Source organism: Portunus trituberculatus, chromosome 38 (genome assembly GCF_017591435.1).
Source record: "Portunus trituberculatus isolate SZX2019 chromosome 38, ASM1759143v1, whole genome shotgun sequence".
NCBI classification, from domain to species: Eukaryota; Metazoa; Arthropoda; class Malacostraca; order Decapoda; family Portunidae; genus Portunus; species Portunus trituberculatus.
Window position 1 is genome coordinate 38,596,543 of NC_059292.1, and position 20,000 is coordinate 38,616,542.

General features: G+C 44.3%; 1 protein-coding gene across 5 annotated transcripts in view; it reads left to right on the forward strand.

Annotated features, from left to right (window-relative positions):
• Positions 1-20,000, forward strand: part of LOC123514570 (transcriptional activator cubitus interruptus-like) — a 262,766-nt gene that overhangs the window by 141,863 nt on the left and 100,903 nt on the right. The gene's annotated exons all lie outside the window — the stretch shown is intronic.

Below are 20,000 nucleotides of genomic sequence, written 5' to 3' on the forward strand. Positions count from 1 at the left end.
AGGAGGCAGAGTGACATTGGACGAGGGAGGAGCTGGGAGGAGGAGGAGGAGGAGGAGGAGGAGGAGGAGGAGGAGGAGGAGGAGGAGGAGGAGGGGGGGAGAGGGGGAGAAGGAGGAGGAGGAGGTGGAGGAGGTTGGGGGGAGGGGAGAGGAGAGAGGGAAGACAAGACAAGACAAGGTAGGGGTGAGGGGAGTGGGGATATAGACAAAGGCTCCCCGCTCAGTGCCAAAATATTACACCCTCTCCCTCTCTCTCCCCACCTGTCCCCACCCTCTCCTTCTCTCTCCCGTCTCTCCCCATCCACAGCCTCTCCTCTCCCCGCTTCCTAATTAACCTTTATAGCGGTCTGGGGTGACTTTTAGCAGCCATCTCCTCCTCCTCCTCCTCCTCCTCCTCCTCTCATCAGCATTCTCGACTCTATGGTGCCGCCTGTGACGTGGGGAGGAGGAGGAGGAGGAGGAGGAGGAGGAGGAGGAGGAGGAGGAGGAGAAACCAGGTGACGCATAAGGAGAAAGAAAAGAAAAAATGGAGATAAAAAAAAGGGCAAGACGAATGAAGGAAGTAAAAGAAAGGAGGATAAGTGAGAGAAAGGTGGAATTGGTAGTATATACAAAGGAATACAAAGGAAAGCCAAACAGCAACAGACCTGTTGGTCCTTTCGAGGCTGTTTGGTAACTACTTCTAACTGGCTACAGATAAGAGAGACAGGACAGTACAGGAGAAGGGAGGAGGAGGAGGAGGAGGAGGAGGAGGAGGAGCAGCAGCGTGGTGATAGAGGCTTAAATCACCATCAATTCATGTGTTTGTTTACGATTTACATGAGAATAGAGCCGCTGTTGCCTCCTTCTTTACTCTCCCTCTCTCTCCCTCTCCCTCTCCCTCTCCTTCTCTCCCTCTCCCTCTCCTCTCCTCTCCCTCTCCCTCTCCCTCTCCGTGCCTCCAATAAAATGCAGATGATGTCGTTTTAGTGGCTAGCCCTCACACCTCTCACTTCAGCTACCTCTCTCTCTCTCTCTCTCTCTCTCTCTCTCTCTCTCTCTCTCTCTCTCTCTCTCTCTCTCTCTCTCTCTCTCTCTCTCTCTCTCTCTCTCTCTCTCTCTCTCTCTCTCTCTCTCTCTCTCTCTCTCTCTCTCTCTCTCTCTCTCTCTCTCTCTCTCTCTCTCTCTCTCTCTCTCTCTCTCTCTCTCTCTCTCTCTCTCTCTCTCTCTCTCTCTCTCTCTCTCTCTCTCTCTCTCTCTCTCTCTCTCTCTCTCTCTCTCTCTCTCTCTCTCTCTCTCTCTCTCTCTCTCTCTCTCTCTCTGCTCACAAATTAATAAGAGAGTCTCTCTCTCTCTCTCTGTGTGTGTGTGTGTGTGTGTGTGTGTGTGTGTGTGTGTGTGTGTGTGTGTGTGTGTGTGTGTGTGTGTGTGTGTGTGTGTGTGTGTGTGTACGTGGGCCTTTGAAACTGGCGTCATCTGTCTATGGGATGTCATACTGCTTACACCTCTTTCCTCCTCCTCCTCCTCCTCCTCCTCTTCCTCCTTTGCCTCTTGCAGCGACCACATTAAGACTTTGTTTACCTCTGGTTGATGAAGTGTTTATGCTCTCTCTGGGGCCTCTAATACGTGTTTATGCTCTCTCTGGGGCCTCTATTACGAGTTTATGCTGTCTTTGGGGCGTCTAATACGAGTTTATGCTCTCTCTGGGGCCTCTATTACGAGTTCATGCTGTCTATGGGGCGTCTAATACGAGGTTATGCTCTCTCTGGTGCATCCAATTAGTTTATGGTCTCTCTGGGGCCTCTATTACAAGTTTACTCTCTTTCTGGGGCCTCTAATACGAGTTTATGTTCTCTCTCTTAGGCCTCTTATACGTGTTTATGGTCTCTCTGGGGCGTCTAGTACGAGTTTATGGTCTCTTTTTTCGGTCTCTAGTACGAGTTTATGCTTCCACTGATCTCTGTGTTGCCTGTATAATGTATCTGTGTTCCCTAGTCTAGTGCTTTGTAAGGGAGCATGTAAAGAATTATAATGAACATCGGAAGAATCATTGAATGTTTTTTGCGCTTACATGATGTCTATGATGTGATTTTTTATTTAATTTGTATTTTTCTTTTTTTTTGTTATGTATTGTTTTTTTGATATTCATACAGTTGTGGTGGAAAGTTGAGATAAAGTTTTTTATTTTAGTTTCACTGCCCAGATTGTTCTTCATCCGTAGCAGGGATTTGTTCATTTTATTGTATTTTTTTTTTCATTATCGTTATTGTCACTGTTATTGTTATTGTTCTAGTTGTAATTGTTGTTGTTGTTGTTGTCATTCGTTTAGGTGATTTTTTGTTTATGTTTAATCTTTTATTTGTACAGTCGGAGCAGTGTGTTAATAAATCTCTTGCGTTTCTTGTAATATGCTTGATGTTCCAATGTCTTCAGTCCCGTGACCTGTAAAGAGTCTGCCACTTCTCAACCAGTACATAAGAGAACGAACTTTACACTAAGAAAAAAAAAATTGAAAGCAATGAACGTAGAAGGTTACTGTGCATGTGACAACCGCTACCCTCTCTTCTACAAGGGCCCGTCTTCAGAAACGGTTTGCTCTCTCACCACGACTGTTTTCCAAGGCCACAGAGATGATTAATTGGGGTTTTGGAGAGCGTTTCTCAAGTAAGTAATGTAGAAATCTTGTCACTCTGCCTCTAGAAACATGAAAACACCTTCAAAAACTGGTATGAATTTAAATAAACCCTCTTGAAATAGTGGAGATGAAGCAGAGAAGTGTTTCAGAATACGATCCCTAGACTCCTGAGTGATGTTGCCTGCGTGGTTCTTTTATACTTATTGATGCTGCAGCCACGGCGTGGATGAAGAATTATGGTTCAGGCGGCTCTCCTCCCAGTGCATAGTAACGAGCAGCAGCCTCGCGCGCCCGTCTAGTTCTGTTCATTGGCGCAGTAAGGAGCTGTGCACTCGGCGGGCGTTTGATGTTTGTTGAAACCTCCTGATTGACTCTCTGGTTAACTTATTGATTGATTGGCTAACTGACTGGTTGACAGACAGACTGGGTGAGTGGGTGGGATGGTGGGTGAGTGGATGGCTGACTGTGAGTGTGTGGCTGGCTGGCTGGCTGGTTGATTGACTGACTGACTGAATGACTGACTGACTGGCTGACTGATTAATTATCTACCTCAGTATCAAAATAATTAATTATGCAACAAACAAACTGACTGACTTACTAACTAGCTTACTGATTGACTGACTGACATACTGATTGAGTGGCTGGCTTGTGGAATTATTAACTTTTTTCCCTCCTCATTGCCTTACTAATTAACTAAGCTAGTGATTTACTTATCTACGTACTTACATACAGCACTTATTCTTACTCATTCACACTCACTCAGACACACGCTCGCTGCCTTGCTTGGAGCCTTAGGAAAGTTAATGCCCCGCCCAGTGCTTGCAGTATGAAGTCCTTGCTCCTCCTCTTCCACTCCTCCAGCCCTCCTTTGCGTCCTGATACTCTGAAGAGGCCTCTAGGAACTCCTTAATGTACACTTGAAGGGCCAGAGAGAAAAAAAAGGTTAGCGCGGCACTTAAGGCTCTGGATGTATATTGTTAACTCTCGAAGCGTATCAAACATATTGTCAAGTGTTATCTCTCACCAACACTTGCCACTTGATCATTACTCTTAACCCGTGTGTGTGTGTGTGTGTGTGTGTGTGTGTGTGTGTGTGTGTGTGTGTGTGTGTGTGTGTGTGTTGGTGTTGCTTGTTAGACGGCCGCCCAACTAACTTCCTCCAGCTCACGCTCCAAAATTGGTGTTTATGCTCGCTGCGGGGCTGATCCAGGTGTGACGCTTACTCCGGGGCCGCCAGGTATTTGCCTCAGCTGTAAGGTAATGCCGGGCGCCTTAATTAACGGTGCAAGGGGGAGAGGAGGCCGCCGGGAGCTTCAACGCCTGCTTCGGGGACCCGGGAAGGTACTAATAATGCTTGCTTCAGGGCTCGAAGAAGGTAGTAATAGTGCTCGCTGCGGGGCCTCTTCAGCGTGCCGCGCCGCCATTAAGGCCCTGCCACGAATAATGTATTCTTATTTATTTGCCATGTATCTTTTTCTTTTTCTTTTTTGCCGTCAGCTTTAACAGGCGTGGCTCTCACTGCGACCTTAGTTGTCGTGATGCAGTGCCCTTGTTGTGCTCGGGCAGGCCTTTTGGCGGTCGGCATTTGGAGGCAGGCAGGCAGATAGGCAGGCAGGGAAGCATGGCTCGCGATGGGACGCTGTTAGTATTCGTAAGCTTGGTTTGAATGGAGATTGTGCTCCTTAGTATTGGCGTGCGTCTGCTTCTATTTTGTCTTTGTTTGTCTGTGGTGCTTGTGCTGGTTATGTTTGGATGGTTCTGGCTTGGTTAAGGGAAGAGCACAGCCATGTTATTATTTTAGGCGCACAGGAAATCTAAATAATTATCTCGTTATACTCTTTGAGCCTCACAGACCACGCAGTTACCAGTAACCCTTATTCGCTCGGAGACTGCACTCATTTTACTTATAACCTCTTTATTTCTGACACATAAGCATTCTAAAATAATAATGTCTGAACCCTTCGACTCCAGAGGACCAGGCAGTTATCAGCAAACATTACTCACTATCACAAACCCGAGTCGTCCCTAAATGACGCTCCAGAACCGTTGTAAAGTTTTTATTCCCCTTCGCATAAGTTTAGCAGGATTCTCCACGCGAACACTGATTGGTGGCGATTGGCGCTGTGAAGTTAAGCACGAGTGAGGCGGAGATAGAGTCGGGACAAGACACTGCGATGCTGCGGCGACTTGCTGGGCTAATGAGTACTCCACACGCCATCACAGTCAGCCTCAGAGATGAAGACACAATGGTTTCTAGTTTACTGCGCCTCAGAATTGTGTGGGTAAATTGATTGCTCTCATTGTTTTAGATCCCACGAGCCACGCCATCATAGTCGGCGTAAGAGATGGAGACAATGTTTTTTTTCTTTAGTTTAGTACGCTTCAGAATTATGTCTATTAATAACGAACGCTCTTCTCATTCCTTTGTGCCACGAGCAAGGAGGATAGAGCTATACAGCGTTATATTCCTCGACTATAAACCACGCCATCTTTTTAAAATTTTTACACTTCAGAATTATGTGGAAAAATTAAGTACATTTTTAAATTTCCTTTAGTTGTTATAACCTAAGCTGTCTTTTAAGGTAAATATACGATGATTTTTTTTATTTTCATTATCGTTAATTACACCGTTCTTCTTATTGCTCTAGATTTCAGAAGTCAAGCTAAATTCAGTACACGTGTGAGTTAGATACCCTTTTTTTTTCTTTAGCTCAGTACTTTTAACAATTGTGCAGATGAATACATTACTTTTCTTCCTTATCACTTCAATTTCACAAGACAAACAATTTTACTATACGTGATGGTTTTTTTTTATATATTTGAGCAGATGAATAAGCTACTTTCTTCTCCTTATTACTTTTAGATTTCATAAAACCAACCATCTTAATATACATGTGAGATAGAGATACAACGCTCTTCACTTCATTACAACATTCCAAACCTGCAGGTATGAATGAACTACACTCTCCTCATTGCTGTAAACTTCACGAGACACACAACGCTATATAGAAAAGAAAGAAAGCATTATAAGATGAAGATAATCGTTAACATTCAGCTTGAAGTAATGAGAGCGGTAACAACAACAACAACAACCACAACAGCAACAACAGCAACAACAACAGCAATTAGATTAACAACAAAAGAATGAATAAGAGAATCAAATTACACTTTCAGTTCACTTCATTAGGAAAACTTGTATCTATCCGTGTGTTCCTGAATAGAAAGAAGCTGGTGTGTGTTCGTTAGACCTTTGTGTTTCTTTATCTTTCACACACACACACACACACACACACACACACACACACACACACACACACACACACACACACACACACACACACACACACACACACACACACACACACACACACACACACACACACACACACACACACACACACACACACACACACACACACACACACACACACACACACACACACACACACACACACACACACTCTCTCTCTCTCTCTCTCTCTCTCTCTTGGCTGGGTCGTTGCTGTGTCGTCGTCTTGGGCAAGAAATACGACCTTTGAGTGTCCTCCGGCTATACCTCCTCCTTCTCCTCCTCCTCCAGTTGGCTAATTGGTCGTTTCGGAAGTGGCACGAGAGTTTATGTACGGGGTGAAGAGATAGTGGGTGCTGGAGGGGACGGCGTGTGGGAGGGAGAGAGGGAGAGGGAGAGGAGGTAGTGTTGGGGGCGGTGGGAAGGTCTGGCAGTCTTGTAGGGGTGATGGATGGAAGATGAAGCGGTAAGGGTGTGGACTGTGGATGGAGGAAAGGCTTTAGGGGGGGGTTAGGAATAGCAATGCTGGAGCTGGAGCGGCGAGTATCATGAAGGAAAATGTTAAGATTGGAGAAGTTTGTGATGGTTGGCTGTTGATGGATGGCAGTGTGGGTAAGGAAGGTGAGGCGTGTTAAGCTGAGGAAAAGGGAGTGAATGGATGAAGAGGAGGAGGATGAAGGGGAGAAGGAAGAGAGTCTGTTAATGTGGGTAACGATGGAGACTAAATACGATCACAGAAGGAAAAAGAAAAAGAACAAGATAAGAGGGACTAAAAAAACACTGTTAAATAAATTGAACAGAGGAAATAAAGAAGATGAAGAGAAGATCAAGGAGAAATGTTTGTCGGTGTGGATAGCAATGGAGACTAGACAGACAAGGATTACTGAAGGAAAAGAAAGGATAAGAAGACAAGACAAAGAAATTGTTAAATAAGTTAGGTGAAGTGTGTTGAACAGAGGAAAGGAAGAGGATGAGAAGTAGGAAGAGGAGGAAGAGAAGAGTGTGTTTCTGTGGAAACTAAATGAAATAGGACCATTGTATAGGAAAAAAACAAAGATAAGAAGATGACTAAATAAGTGTTCAAAGTAAGGAAAAGACATTGAAAGAAAGAGTTTGACTAGATGAAAGCTTAACGAGTTCCGTGGCTGTAGCGAGGGGAAAGCGGTGGTTGTGGCTGCGGGAGTGTGCAAGGAGAGAACAGGAGGAGGAGGCAGAGGAGGAAGAGGAGGAGGAGGAGGAGGTGGAGGAGGAGGAGGAGATAAGAGTGTAAAGGTGAAATGCGTCAGTTATGGAGGTGCAGCTGATTGCTTCCTTTTACATCAGTGACGCTTATCTTCATGGGAAGAGAAAAAATCGAGCTTACGGTTACTTTTGGGCTTCTTAAGGAGAGAGAGAGAGAGAGAGAGAGAGAGAGAGAGAGAGAGAGAGAGAGTTACATAAAGATACAAAGTTTTTTGCAAAGACGTCGCTCTGTACTTGAAAATTTAACAGACCGTTGAAGAGAGAGAGAGAGAGAGAGAGAGAGAGAGAGAGAGAGAGAGAGAGAGAGAGAGAGAGAGAGAGAGAGAGAGAGAAAATCACCATTATCTCAACATCCCCTCCTCTCCCTCCCCCACAGACCCTTCTCTCTCATCTCTCCCCGCACACTTAAACAAACAAACAAACCCAACCATTGCTCTTTATCGCTTTACATCCAACACAACATTGAGAGAGAGAGAGAGAGAGAGAGAGAGAGAGAGAGAGAGAGAGAGAGAGAGAGAGGGTCACTTCTCCCCTCTATACCAACCTTTCATCCTCACACACACACACACACACACACACACACACACACACACACACACACACACACACACACCGCCATAATGACAGGCTCCATAACAATAGTAGTCATTGATAGCCAGCCAATGAGCGGACGTCATGCCGGGTAACGATGCACCAATGAGAGAGAGGCTGTTCACTGAAGGGGGGGAGGGAGGGGAGGAGGCATTGAAGGGGAATGAGACGGGAGTAGGGGGGGAGTCGAGGGGAGAGAGGAGAGGAAGAGGAGGAGCTGCACGAGGGATGCACACGCGCTCACCAGGGCCTCTCTATAGTCCTCCTCTCACCCCTCTCTCTCCTTCTCTCACCCCTCTTCACCTCTCCCCCCCATTGCTATTGTCGCCCCCACCACTAGAGACACTCCACATTGAGGGAGATATGATGGAGGCACAAAGGGAGGGAGAGGAGGGGAGGGAAAGATGGAGAGAGACCAGCGGGAGGAGGAGGAGGAGGAGGAGGAGGAGGATGGTGGTGGTGGTAGTGGTTTAGATCGTTTGCTGTAGGAAAAAATCTATGAAGATGTAAGAGAGAGAGAGAGAGAGATGGGGAGAGGCTGTGGGAAAAATGGAGGAAACGTTTTGAATGCTTGGGAAAAAAATACATGTTAGAATTTGCAAAGAAATGAAAGGAAGAATAGGATAAAGGGTTAATACTGCGTACGAGAGAGAGAGAGAGAGAGAGAGAGAGAGAGAGAGAGAGAGAGAGAGAGAGAGAGTATAGCACGAAGGCAGTAGAGCAGAAAAGTACATATATCGCAGTAATTGCAGTAATCTGGGCAAATAATCCAATAAACACGAAACTTAACAGCATGATTATAATAATTTGTCTGGCCGGCAACAGGCACTTAGCATTATGAAGCATTTATCGCATCACTCCGTACAATCACTGACCATTTTCTCGCGGGAACAGCATCACCCGGAAATACGAGCCAGGATCCCGCACGCACCACGCTGAAGGAGGCGGCGACGGCGGCTTAATCCACACCTCCGCTAATCTAGGGCCCTGGAGCACTCGCCCAGCTGTTAACACCCTCTTGCCGCCGCCTGATGCCCCGCCGCTCCACGCATGTTTCTGTTTGTGCGCTCCGTTGTTGTTTGATGGTGTGATGACTGACTAACCGACTGACTGACTGACTGACTGACTGACTGAAGGATTGATTGGGTGATGCACTAACTGGTTCCTTGATCGCCTGACTGACTGACTTATTATAGTTGACTTGCCTGCTTACTCCCTTCCTCTTTTTTTCTCCATTAGTTACTGTAGAAGTTATTTGGTTACTTTTATACTGACTGACTTACTTTCATACTTATTTACTCGCTGGTGTCTTTGGTTTATGTGTCCATTGAGAATATATGAAGTAAATCAAAGGCTAGTGACAAAAATGAAGAGCGGTTAAGTCCTCCATTTTGTTGGCGCCGAGTCGTCCAGACCACGCACGCTGCAAGGCTCGCGGTGGTGAGCTCCTGGCTGTCCCGCTTGTTTATTTGCTTGCTGGGTTGTTTGTTTGGCTGTATGGTTGTTTGTTGCCGGCGTCCTTCTCCTCATTGACAGCAGAGTCGTTCATATCATCGTCGTCTTCATTTCATTCTTTGTAAGTATGTAAATGTTCATTTGTTTAACGCCGTGTAGTCTCCGTCCATTAATTCAGTTACTGTTTGAGACCTTGATGTTTGTATTTCCATGTGTGCATCACCCGGGCTTGTGTCACCACGCGTCCTCTGAACATAGCGCGCCTCTCACCGGTTAGACTGGCTACTGTGTTTTTGTCTCAATACTTTAATTTTATTGTGGTGATTTTTTTTATCTATTTTTTTTTCTATAAGGAACTAAGATTGGAAGAAAAAAGGCTCAAAATAATTGACATTGATTGATACATTAAATGAGAGTGTCTGTAATGGCGCCCTTGGTGACATATTACTGGGACGTGTTTCCCTTAGACATTTCCCTTCCCTCAGATTTTTCCCTTCTGACATTCCCACTCTGGACATTCCCTTCTGGACATTCCCCTTTGACCTTTCCCCCTGACGGACGTCAACCCCTGTGGATATCATCGCTTCCCTCTGTGGATGAATTTGATGTTTGTGCTGATGAGGGAGTACATAAATGAATACATAGATTGTTTTTGATGATTGATAGATAAATGAGTAGATAGATAAGATTGGATGATTGAGTAGATAAATGAATAAATAGGTTTGGTTTTCGTTTGGTTTGGTTTAGTTAGGCTAGGTTAGGTTAGGTTAGACATGGTAAATTAGATGCAGGTAATTAAGTGGAAAAGAAAAAAATCCCTTCTTTACATAGAATACAATCATAAACTTGATACAATTCTGTAGTAATATCTGGAATAAAAGTTAAAATTTGTATTGTGGGGAAAGAAAGAGTTAATGATTTAGTTTACGTTAGCTTAGGCCATGATAGATTAAATACAGATAGTTATGCTTTTAGTTACGATGGCTGTTTTATACTCTTATGTAAAGGCGGAGATGAAAGTAATTTGTTTAAAGTTTATGAATGCAGTCTTAAAATATATTAACTAATTATTGTGTCTAGTTAAAATCCTGTCTAAAAAAAGTATGTAATTTCGTAAGATTGATTCAAAATTAAAATGGAATTGTTTGATATGTTCCAAAAGGCCAGCTGGGTTTGAGAATTCAACAGAGAGAGAGAGAGAGAGAGAGAGAGAGAGAGAGAGAGAGAGAGAGAGAGAGAACAAACAAACTGTCCAGGAAGGGAAAATGTCCAGCGGGGAGAGTAAAAGACAAAAGTAAAAAAAAAAAAAAAGGTAAAAGAAGTAAAAAAAAAAAAGAAACAGACCCAGACTCACAAGTAAAAGAAATAAAAAGATCCAGAAGTAAAAAAAAAAAGTAAGAAAAAGACCCAGACCCAGAAATAAAAGAAGTAAAAAGACTCAGAATTAAAAAGTAAAAAAAAAAAGACCCACACCTAGAAATAAGATGAATAAAAGAGCCAGAAGTCCAAGGTAGCCACACAGCTCCACGCGTCTCAGCACAGCACTAACTTCCCCCCCGCGGCCCGCTGTGCTGCTTGGCGAGACACACTTCAGCCGGTAATTGTGCGTTTCACCGAGCCATACATTGCAGTGATAATCTGACTCTAATAACAGTCTTAAAAATCTTCATATCGCTAACATTTTAAACAGTTTTCCTGAGGGTATCTTTAAAACCATTACATAAACTACAGCAAGCTTATTATTTTCTTTATTCTTTACATTCTAAACCCTTTACAGCTCCTTTAGTCAAGATGTTTTCGTGGTAGATAAATACACCACATGTTTTTTCTCCTCTCTTTTCGTTTTTTTGCACTAATATCATGGTTTTCTTTATCATTTTATTCCCTTTAAAGCTCCTTTAGTCAAGATCTTTTTCGCGGTAAATAAATACACCATGTTTTTCTCCTCTATCCTTTTCTTTTTCTTTTTTTTTTTTTGCCGTGATATCATTGTCTTCTTTATCGTTGTCTTCTTTTCCGTTTATTTGAAATTTTCCGCTTAAAATATGGCCCGCTTTACGTCACCCAAGCCTTTTTTTTAATGCTAACCTGTTTCCGCGTGAGACTCCCAAGCTCCTCTCCTCGTGCAAACCCTGGCGTGGTATTATTAAGATCAATGCATCGTCCCTTTATAGAGCCCAGCAATAATAATCATCGTACCTTCACCGTCGAGGAAACGTACAATTCACATTTTTAGGTCCGGCGTACTGGTGCTCACTTATTCTTTTTGCCTCGTATTGGTGAGCATTGAGTAAACGTGAGAGAGAGAGAGAGAGAGAGAGAGAGAGAGAGAGAGAGAGAGAGAGAGAGAGAGATTTTGTATTTTTAAAGGTTTGATATTTTTATTTCATCAGTATCGCCGACTAATGGTTCTCCCGTCTCTCTCTCTCTCTCTCTCTCTCTCTCTCTCTCTCTCTCTCTCTCTCTCTCTCTCTCTCTCTGTTTGTCTACCCGTTTCTCTGTCTAGATGTAAACTTTGTGTGTATGTTTGTATGTAAGGATGTAGGTTTTCAATATTTATCTTTATTTATCTATTTTGTCTAACCTTATCTTCGTACCTGTCTGTCTACATTTTTTGATCTCTCGGGCTGCCTATTTTTTTCATTTACGTATTTGCTAATGTCTTATAAATTTATCAATCTTTGTGTATTTTTGTTAATCTATATCCATTTATCTGCCTACCTATGTCTTTCTATATATCTTTCCAGTTTTCTTTTTGTCTATCTGTCTATCTATCCATTTATCTACCCAAGTATCTCTTTGTCTTTATTATATTTCCACTTTTCTTTTCGTCTATCTGTCTATCTATCTATCTATCTATCCATCTTTCCATCCATCTATCTATTATTTATGTCTATCTTTCTATACTGTATAATACGTCTATCTGTCTATATCTATCCATCTATCTATTATACCTATCTTTCTACACTGTATTATGTCTATCTAATATCTGTCTCTCCGTCTTTCTGCCCACCCACATGCTCATCGAGTCCACACACACACACACATACACACACACACGACTAATACGTCTGCCAGTGAGCAATAACCCGAACGATTCCTTTACCGTCATATCCATTTCCGTTTGACTCGGCGGTCCAATATTTCCACCTCAGAGAACGTTGTGGCTTTATTTATTTTTTCCCTCTCTTTCTTGTCCTGAGTGTCCTGAATCACGCGACCTTACGTGAGAGAGAGAGAGAGAGAGAGAGAGAGAGAGAGAGAGAGAGAGAGAGAGAGAGAGAATACACAAAAATGAAGGGAACAATAACAAAGAAAACAGCATCAACTATTACCACTATTACTGCAAGAGAGAGAGAGAGAGAGAGAGAGAGAGAGAGAGAGAGAGAGAGAGAGAGAGAGAGAGACGCACCAAATATAATCGAAAGAAACACATGGAAGAGAATAAAGAATGAAAAACTGAAGAAAATTGAAGAGCTGGAGAGAAATACGATGAGAGAGAGAGAGAGAGAGAGAGAGAGAGAGAGAGAGAGAGAGAGAGAGAGGAGGATAGCCAAGACCTGAATCATCACTAAGGTAACAAACTCTCCGGAAATTGATGTGTCCTTAGAGAGAGCAGATTGATGCTTTCCTTCCCTCCCTCCCTCCTTCCCTCCCTCCTACCCTCCCCTTACCCTCCCCTTACCCTCCCCTCTCCCTCTATTCTTACCTCCCTCCTTGCCCCTCCTCACCCCTCCTTTCTTCCCTCTTTGCCCTTCTTTTCCCTCCATTCTTACCCTTCCTTCTCTCTCCCTCCATCCCTTCGGCATCAGTCCCCGCCCCTCGGTCCGCCCCCCGCCCTTCGCCCCTCCTTCTCTCCTGTCAGTAAACATCCGTTGAACAATAAAAATGTCCAATCAGACCTCTCTCTCTCTCTCTCTCTCTCTCTCTCTCTCTCTCTCTCTCTAAACAGCGGGTAATCCGGATCAGCCATTCCAAAGACCTCCGTTCCTATCCCCCTCTCTCTCCTTCTCTCACTTTCTCTCTCTCTCTCTCCCTCTCACTCTCTCCCTTTTTCCATCCCCTCCCTCTCCCTCCTCCCCTCTCCCCATCCCCTGAACCGTATTTTCGTCCGGATAACTGAGTATTAAGCGGATTAGAGACGCGGACCTGAGTGTGCGTGTTTGTTTGTTTGTGTCCGTGTGTACTGTGCTATGTATGAGAGAGAGAGAGAGAGAGAGAGAGAGAGAGAGAGAGAGAGAGAGAGAGAGAGAGAGAGAGAGAGAGTTATTTTTGTAGTTTGTGGAGTGTATTGGTTTGATGATTAGGTTGTGGTGAATTTAGAGTTTTTTTCTTTTCGGTCTTCTGGTAGACAAAAATAATAAAGAAGGGCAAGAAGGAAAGAAAAGAAAAGGAACAAAATAGGATTAAACTAATGAATAACAATGTCAAATACTACTACTATAATATTACTACTATTACTACTACTACTACTACTATTACTACTATTACTACTACTACTGTTACAATTACTGCTGCTACTACTACTACTACTACTACTACTACTACTACTACTACTACTACTACTACTACTACTACTACTACTACTACTACGACTACGACTATAAATACAACTACTACTACTAAATTAACCAAGAATATACCATATGGTCACCTTCGTCTCCTTACACACACACACACACACACACACACACACACACACACACACACACACATCATCATCATCATCATCATCATTCACACTCATCAGGGTTAACCCATAAAGAGAATTGAGACGCTGCTCGATTGCATTATTCTTGCACAGTAGCAGTGAATCAATTTAAAGATAATGGCCGTGGAATTGACTAGTGCTTGTGTGTGTGTGTGTGTGTGTGTGTGTGTGTGTGTGTGTGTGTGTGTGTGTGTGTGTGTGTGTGTGTTTGTATGTGTGTTATGAATGTATGTGAGTAGTAAGTATATGGATGCTGGAGAGAGAGAGAGAGAGAGAGAGAGAGAGAGAGAGAGAGAGAGAGAGAGAGAGAGAGAAAGCAGAACGATCGTATAAAGCAAGAAATTCTTAATCACAACACGAAATCAAGAGAGAGAGAAAAAAAAAGAGCATTTGGCGTGAAAAATTGTGAAAACTATAAAGAAAAATATTTAAAGTCCAGAAGAGAGAAAAGAAAAGGAAAAATTTGAGACTAGGAAGAACAGAGAGACCGCTCGGCCCAATATGGTGGCGGCGGCGGCGGCGGCGGCGATGTTGGCGGAGACGGTGGTGATGGTGGTGGTGGTGGCGGTGCGTCCTTAGAACCTCGTGGATGAACGTTTCTCTCCCTCTGGCTGTGTTGTGGATGAGGTGATGCCCGCCCCTGCCTTGCTCGCCTCTTCCGCTACAACCACCACCACCATCATCACCACCATCACCGCCGCCACCGCCTTTTCTTTTCGTCTCTCTTTATTTTACTTGCCTTCTCTTGCCTCTCCCGTAACAGCTCCATCACTTTCACCATCACCTTCCTTTCCTCATTTTTTCTTATTTCCTTTCTTAGTTTTCTTCTTTTCTTCTTTTTTTTCTCCGTTTTCCTTTTTTATTTCCTTTTCTTCTTTTCTATAACGATTTATGTTTGTTTAGCTGTCTATCTATATCTATGTATCTATAAATGTATCTATCTTTCTTCTTTTTCCTTTGATTCCTTCCTTCCTTCCTTCCTTCCTTCCTTTCCTTCATCATTTAACCCGTCACATCTCTCATATCTCCCCTTTACTCATTCCCAGCCTTTTCTTCCCTCCCATCACCCCTTCACCCATCACCTCTATAACCCTTTCTCCCTCCTCTCCCTTTTCCATTTCCCTCCTTCCCCCTTTTCATCCCTCTCCTCACAACTTTCATCCCTAGATTCTCACCCCAGCCTACCCTTTCACACCCCTTCCTCACCTCCCCACTCCCCATCATGCCACTCATTCTTTCCTGCCTCCCTCCCATTGTCTAGTGGAGGTGGGCGCGCGCACACACACACACACACACACACACACACACACACACACACACACACACACACACACACACACACACACCCGGTAGCTCAGTGGTTAGAGCGCTGGCTTCACAAACCAGAGGACCGGGGTTCGATTCCCCGGCCGGGTGGAGATATTTGGGTGTGTCTCCTTTCACGTGTAGCGCCTGTTCACCTAGCAGTGAGTAGGTACGGGATGTAAATCGAGGAGTTGTGACCTTGTTGTCCCGGTGTGTGGTGTGTGCCTGGTCTCAGGCCTATCCGAAGATCGGAAATAATGAGCTCTGAGCTCGCTCCGTAGGGTAACGTCTGGCTGTCTCGTCAGAGACTGCAGCAGATCAAACAAACAGTGGAACACACACACACACACACACACACACAGAGAGAGAGAGAGAGAGAGAGAGAGAGAGAGAGAGAGAGAGAGAGAGAGAGAGAGAGAGAGAGAGAGAGAGAGAGAGAGAGAGAGAGAATGGGGAAGTAAAGACAAAAAAAGAAAAAAGAGCAAGTGGGGAGGTGGGCGAGCGAGCGAACGAGTGAGAGATAAGAAAAAAGGAGAGAGAGAAAAAAAAAGCTTAAAGAAAATCCCCGGAGGAGCTTTTGAGGTAAAACATTTCTCAAATTACGCGGTCACCTTAATGAAGTTGCCGGCGCGGAGCCTGAGGCCATCCTCCTCCTGACGCGTGCACCGGCCAGGGCTTGGGTGCGTCTCTCAGCTTGCTCACCTCTATCCACTCACTCCCTTCCCTCTCTTGCTCGCTCGCTCCTTCCCTTCCTCGCTTCCTCTCCACCTCCCTCTCTCAATTACTGGGTTGTTTATACTTTTATGTGTTGATTGGTTTGCTTATGTGATTACTTCCTGTTTAGACATTCAATTGTTCTGGTCGTTTATTTATTTAGTTGTTTATTCATCTGGTTACTTATTCTTATTCATTCGGTCTTTCAGGTGTTTGGTTGTTCTTATTTGCTTATTTGTTTGTTGTTTTCAGTTTACTTATTGGTTCAGTCTTTTAGTTTTTTGGGGTTTGTTTGCTTTGGTGGTTTAGTTTTTTTTTTTTTTTTTTTGTTTATTCATTTGTTCGTGTGGTTATTTATTCATTCATTCTTTAATTTACACATATACTAATTGACTGACTTGGTCTCTCACTCACTCACTCACTCACTCACTCATTGTCATTCAGTCTTCATATTTTCTTGATTAATTCTCTCTTTGCTGACTGACTCACTCACTCACTCATCCATTGCTTTGTTAACCCACTCATCATATTATTCCACTCACTCGCTCAATTAACTGCGTTCTTTAACTAAATTATTTTGTAAAGATGTATCGTTTGAAAGCCAAGAATCCTAAACCTGTGTGCGTGTGTGTGTGTGTGTGTGTGTGTGTGTGTGTGTGTGTGTGTGTGTGTGTGTGTGTATGTGCATTTTTCATGACGTTCTGTTGATTATTCTATTGTTTATATTTTTTTCTTATTCAGGTAGAATGTATTGCCCCTTCCATTGTGTTTGTTTGTATCCGTGTGTGCGTATGTCTGTAAGAGAGAGAGAGAGAGAGAGAGAGAGAGAGAGAGAGAGAGAGAGCTAATACTCAGGGAAGCGAACTCGCCTCGTGTCGCCGGACAAATAGCCACGGCCCACTTGTCAGGCTTCGTCCCCCACTCCCCCCAACTCCCCCCCCTACTTCTCCCAACACCCAAACCTTCTCTTTCACCTCTCCCCACAGTCCCCCACTACCCCTCCCCAGCCCCGTCCTACCCCACCTAGCCCGCATGCCTAGACCCTCCCCACCCTCGCCTCCTCCGTGCCTCCTTCCCTGCCCTCATTAAATGTCACTTTATCTGAGGCGGCGCTACTCTCCGGTCACATTCTCCTGGGATCGAAATGTCCAAGGGTTGAAGTGTCCCTGGGGTTAGGAAGGGTGGGGAGCAGGGGGGCTAGGGAGGGAAGGGGTTGAGAAATGTTGTTGGTGTTGGTAGTTGGTGGTGGTTGTGGTGGTGGTGGTAGTGGTGGTGTCTCAGGCGGACCTTGGATGTGTGTGGTTGAATTATTCATGATGGGAAAATGTGGAGTGACGCGCTATGGTCAAAATATCTCAAAAATTATTCTGGGTTTTGCTGTATTATACGTGGTGCCTTGCAGGGTTTGGAAATTAATAATGTCTCTATTTCGGTGTCTTTCTCTTCGTCTCTCTCTCTCTCTCTCTCTCTCTCTCTCTCTCTCTCTCTCTCTCTCTCTCTCTCTCTCTCTCTCTCTCTCTCTCTCTCTCTCTCATTCGCCATGTATTCTATTTTCTCTGTCCTTTTCTCTCTCCTCTCGTGTTCTTGGCTTCCTTTCTTACTTTTATCCAATATTCATCTCTCTCTCTCTCTCTCTCTCTCTCTCTCTCTCTCTCTCTCTCTCTCTCTCTCTCTCTCTCTCTCTCTCTCTCTCTCTCTCTCTCTCTCTCTCTCTCTCTCTCTCTCTCTCTCTGTCTGTCTGGGGTAGGAAATTATGGTGTAAGCGAATTATTTCAACTTCAAAATATTGCCACGTTTCTTGTCATCCCCTGCTGCGGGCCTCGAATTCCTTCACACGACAAAACACCTCCATTACAAAAGACAATTTGATTACTACTCTACACTGGTGGGGGAAAATAAAGAACAATTTTACATGTGCCATAGGGAGATCCAAGCCAATTATACCCACAGAAGTAATTGGTCCTTGTTACAGGGAGCACATTCCCCGGCGAGGTGTGACGCGTGTGGTGATGAACAGTGTGGCTTTGTTGTGTTTGTCTCTGTAGAGAGAGGGAATGAGGAAGGTGAAGCGGCGGTCACCTGTCTGTCCATAGGGAGACTGAAGGGATGTGTGTGTGTGTGTGAGAGAGAGAGAGAGAGAGAGAGAGAGAGAGAGAGAGAGAGAGAGAGAGAGAGATTCCACTATAACCAAAGAAAATGAGACACAATAAGGAAGAAAAAAAGGATTGAAAAAAAGGACAATAGAGGCAGGATAGAAGTACAGAGCAGGGGGCAGGGAGGCAAGCAGGCAAGGAGGCAAGGACACGGGTATACAGGAGCAGCAGGGTGGCCAGGGGCAGGGGTGGCTAGGGGCAGGGTGGGGCATACTTTGGGACGAGTACCAATGGAGTGACCTACATTTTTCGTACCACGGTTTTCTGGCTGAGCGTGTTTTCGTGGTGGTGAATAAGCGACATTTTTACGCCGCCTCAAAACGACTTCATTAACTCCGGAAAAGTGAGGTAGCGGCGGCGGTGACCATGGCGTCTATTGTGGCGGTGGTGGTGGTGGTGAATGGTGATGAGACGGTGCTTTTGGGTTAGGTGTACTGTATATAGTTCATACACACACACACACACACACACACACACACACACACACACACACACACACACACACACACACACACACACACGTGGCAAAATTTACTTTCCTACAGAAGAATCCAAATATGTCATAACTTTTCCTTCTTTCCCTCATTTGTTTCTTCCTTCATTTTCTCCTCCTCCTTCCTAACCTGTGACTCTTATTATCTTCCTTTCCTTCACACTCTTCCTTTCTTCCGTCTGTCTGCTCTTTCTTCTGTCTGTTCCTTTACACTGTGTCTATCTTCTTTCATTTATCTACTTTCCCTTCATCCATTCCTTCCTTCCTTTCCCTGTTCCTCGATTTTCCCTTTCTTCTTTCTATATTTTTTCATCTTTCTTTATTCTCTTCTTTCCCGCTTCTCTCCTCCCTTTTCTTTCTTGTTTCTCCATTTTTTTCTTTTTCTTCCACACTGTCTCATTAAACAGGGTATTTCTATCAAGTCTTCATGATTTTCTGCTTCTTTTCTTTTTTCTTTCATTATTTTAGACATCCAAATTATCAGCTAGTTTTATTTTTTTCCATTTCCGATCCCACATTTCCTGTTCTCTTTCTTATATTTCTCTTTCTAAACAGTTTATTTCTTCCTTACTTTGTTTTCACCTCTCTCTCTCTCTCTCTCTCTCTCTCTCTCTCTCTCTCTCTCTCTCTCTCTCTCTCTCTCTCTCTCTCTCTCCCCGTTATTTTTCGTCGTGGCAGTAATTAAGTGAAATCGCGCCCCGAGAGGGATGGGTCGCGCCGCAAGAAGGTGCTATAAAGGTCAGAGAAACTGTCAAGTTGTCGCCATTCACTGAGAGAAAAAGATGCTATTCGAAATGGACTTGTGGATTATAGTGGTGATGGTGGTGGTGGTGGTGGTGGTAGTGATGGTGGTGTCATTTTGTTACATTTTCTTTCTTCATTTTTCTTTTACTTCTTTTCCTCCTTTGTCCTCTCCTCCTCCATCTCCTCCTTTTCTTGTTCTTTTCTCTTTTACTACTGTTGCTGCTGCTGTTGTTGTTGTTGCTGGTGGTGAAGCTACTACTACTACTACTACTGTTGCTACTGATATTACTACTACTACTACTACTACTACTACTACTACTACTACTACTACTACTACTACTACTACTACTACTACTACTGCTGCTGCTGCTGCTGCTGCTGCTGCTGCTGCTGCTGCTGCTGCTGCTGCTGCTGCTGCTGCTGCTGCTGCTACTGCTGCTGCTACTGCTACTACTACTACCACCACCACCACCACCACCACCAACCACCACAACAACACCACCACCACTACTACTACTACTACTACTACTACTACTACTACTACTACTACTACTACTACTACTACTACTACTACTACTACTACTACTACTTATCATCGGTGTTCTGTGGTAACCCCATCTTCCTCCTCCTCTTCCTCTGCGGTAGAACAGCTTGGTCCGGTGGTCGAGGGGAAGCAGGCGGGGGCGTGG